Consider the following 3,878-nt stretch of genomic DNA (forward strand, 5'->3'; position numbering starts at 1 on the left):
GTTGTGATTGTCTGATCTGAGCTTTTTCTGGCAAACACTTTGAACATGTCCTTTCTTATTACAGAAAAAGCAAATAGCTTGGCGTGACGGGCAATTTTCACGCGAATGTCTAGTAGCACACCACGGGCATGATTTCACTGCATTTGTATGCTGGTGCGGCACACCTGGTTTAGAGCGGGGTGGCAGCTGCGCAGACGTGCGCGAGGGCAGTTTACCGGGCCGTGCAGTGCGCCCGGCGGGCCGGTTAATGTTCCACACGGCTGGCGAAGTTGCAAATGATTCCTGAGCAAAGTCAAGCATGTCTTGTCTATCCAATATGTCTATCACTTGTTGAAGGGAGGGATTGACGAGTTTCAAAATCTGTTCCCGTATGCGAACATCAGAAACGTTCTGTGCTATTGCATCACGCACCATAGTATCTGAAGAAGGGAGTCCACATTCACACTCAAAAGCACAATCCCTAGTAAGGCCTTGCAATGTTGCAACCCACTCCCTATTAGTTTGACCGGCCGTACGTTTTGTACGAAAGAACGTATACCTCTTTGCAACTACATTGACTGTTTCTTTGAAATAGGCGTCCAATGCCGACAAAATTTCTTCGTAGGACAGAGTTGCTACGTCGCGTCGGGGAAATAATTTCACTATCACATGGTACGTTTGCACCCCTACACACGCCAATATATGAGGCTGCCGCTCGTTACCTTGAATTCTGTAGGCGGCGAGATGAAATCCAAACTGGCGTGACCACTCCATCCATGTTTCCACGTCTGCTTGAAAATTACGGAATGGTGGTGCAACTGCATGTTGTGGCTGCGGTAGCGGTGAAGCGGCGGCGGCCGCATCGTTTTGCAGTGCACGTTGACCCTGGACAAGCTGTCCAAGGGCATCCAATAACGCCTGCATCTGCTGATTCTGCAAGCGATAAAATTCGGACAGTACATCTGGCGAAGCCATGACACAATTAAATGTAAGCAATTAGAAAGAACAAGACCCTTTCCATTGACTCGTTGCCAAAAAATGTTGTGTCTAGACAAGACAGCGTAGACACAATGAGAGGAAGCCGAAAGGCACGCGCTACGCTCACGCAGATGGGCGTGAGGTCTGAAACAGGATACGTAATGAATGCTATAAAGAAAAGTACATAGCTTCTGGAATACTTAACTTTAATCCATCCTTTTGGTACATCTGGAGATTGTGGCGATACAAGTGAGACTCTTTAGATACATGCAATGTTACTAATGGCGCCTTGCTAGGTCATAGCCATTGACTTAGCTGAAGGCCATTCTAACTATCTGCTCGGCAAAAGAGCGAGGCTTCATCAGTGTAGTCGCTAGCTACGTCGTCCGTACAACTGGGGCGAGTGCTATTCCGTATCTTGAGACCTGCCTTGTGGTGGCGCTCAGTCTGCAATCACACAGTGGCGACACGCGGGTCCGACATGTACTAACGGACCGTGGCCGATTTAAAACTACCACCTAGCAAGTGTGGTGTCGGGTGGTGACACCACATTCCTCCCCCGCAAATCGGCGAACGGTCATGTGATAAGGCTTCCGCCCACTGTGGGGAGGACCCCATGTTGACGTATGCGATGAGGTGGGGAGCCTAACAGGCGAGGCTGTGCCACCCGCACCCAGCCATTCGGTCCGAGGGGAGCTAGGAAACGCCTGAAAATCTAGTCCAGGGTGCACGTCAACATGCGGTGTATGCGCCCGTAAAGAGACAGGAGGGGCCGAAGGGTCGACCTCCATTGCGGCGGGGTACCCGACGCGCGAAGACGCCATGTGGTCCGGAGCGGGCAAGAGTTCCATGGCGGAGGACGGCTGGTCACGGGAAGCGATCGGCAGCGCTTGACCCAGGGAGAGGCTTGGCGGCTGCAGCGAGGCGTCCACTGCGGGCGGCGTCGGCTGGAGGACGGGCGGCAGCGGAGGCGGCGGCGCGTCGCCAAGGGGCAAAATGGAAGGCATCGTCGGTAACACCTGAGGATGAGGCGAGCCAGTAGATGGGTCCCCAGGGCGCTGACCGGATGGCACCATCGCTGAAAGCAGACGGGGAGCGGCAGAACCCGTGCGACGACAGAGGCGCAGCTGATTGAGATGCCGACGCACCTCACCAGAGGCCCCTAAAACCAAATACATCACGCGGCTGAGGCAGCGAAGAATGCGCCCTGCGAGCCAACGCCGTGAACCTCGATAGTTGCAATAGAATACAACGTCGCCTGGAGCAAAAGCAGAAGACTGCCGCTGCACAGGAACCTGATGCGGCGGGTGCAGCAAAGACATCAAGGTTCGATGAGGACGACCGTGGAGCAACTCAGCCGGCGAGCGACCATCTCGGGGCTGAGAGCGATATGATGACAAAAAGAGCAACAACGCGTCCCCCCGAGAATGCGACTCATTCAACTTCAACATCTGTGAATAATTTCTTTGCGCAAACGAGAGCAATTTTGACGCAAAGGCAATAGGGCGATCATGCAACCCATCTCTGTGCGCAAGCACAGCACCGATCCCGAAATCCGATGCATCTACCATCAACAAAAGAGGTTTCTGGGGATCGAATGGCGTAAGGCAAGTATTTGAAAGCAACGCCAATTTCAACTGGCGAAAGGCACGTTCGCATTCCGTCGTCCAGACGAACGGAACACCTGTACGGCGTAAGCGGTGAAGCGGAGCTAAAGGGAAGAGGCATTGCGCACATTCACTCACACCTTGTGATTCTAAATCGTGTAATGTTCTTGCGACCTCATCACGCAATGCATGAGGAACATTGAGCGCTCTGAAAAATTTCGGTTGCGCGTTTACTTTCAGTTCCAAATGTGCTTCATAGTTCTTAGCGCAACCAAGGCCCGGTGCAAAAATGTCTGCAAATTCGTCACATAGACGAGAAACACTGGCGGAAGGCACAGTCTGATTCACTGATAGGACCTGATTTACAATAGACAAGTTAAACAATTGAAATAAATCTAAACCAAACAAGTTCACTGCAGAAGAAGAACGAAGAACGTAAAATGACACAAGTTTTGTTTGTCCCTTGTATGTTGCAAGAAGAGTGCACTGTCCTAACACAGGGATATGCTGTCCTGAATAACTAGTGAGCTGAACATTTGCGGCACGCAACGGAGGTTTGCCCAGTTGTTTGTACGTGTCATGATTGAGCAATGAAACTGCAGCTCCGGTATCGAGCTGGAATGGTAGGACCTTGCCATTAAAGTCCAAATCTACAAAAGGTTTATTGTCCTGCTGACGACAAGAGCGACTGTCTCGTGCAATTTGAACTGATACAGGTACAGCATCACTTGCTAATTGACGTGATTTCCGGCGACGTCGACGCACACTTTGTGTGGGACGAACACAGTCAGTGTTAGAGACAGTGGCACTGGACGAAGTGGAATTAACTACATGAATGTCCATGGGCAAAGGTTCACGAGCCTGAGTATTCTTGGTTCGATTCCGGCGCGAAGCAAAAGGCCTGGAATGGTTGTGATTGTCTGATCTGAGCTTTTTCTGGCAAACACTTTGAACATGTCCTTTCTTATTACAGAAAAAGCAAATAGCTTGGCGTGACGGGCAATTTTCACGCGAATGTCTAGTAGCACACCACGGGCATGATTTCACTGCATTTGTATGCTGGTGCGGCACACCTGGTTTAGAGCGGGGTGGCAGCTGCGCAGACGTGCGCGAGGGCAGTTTACCGGGCCGTGCAGTGCGCCCGGCGGGCCGGTTAATGTTCCACACGGCTGGCGAAGTTGCAAATGATTCCTGAGCAAAGTCAAGCATGTCTTGTCTATCCAATATGTCTATCACTTGTTGAAGGGAGGGATTGACGAGTTTCAAAATCTGTTCCCGTATGCGAACATCAGAAACGTTCTGTGCTATTGCATC

Source organism: Schistocerca piceifrons, chromosome 8 (assembly GCF_021461385.2).
Source record: "Schistocerca piceifrons isolate TAMUIC-IGC-003096 chromosome 8, iqSchPice1.1, whole genome shotgun sequence".
Taxonomy (NCBI): Eukaryota; Metazoa; Arthropoda; class Insecta; order Orthoptera; family Acrididae; genus Schistocerca; species Schistocerca piceifrons.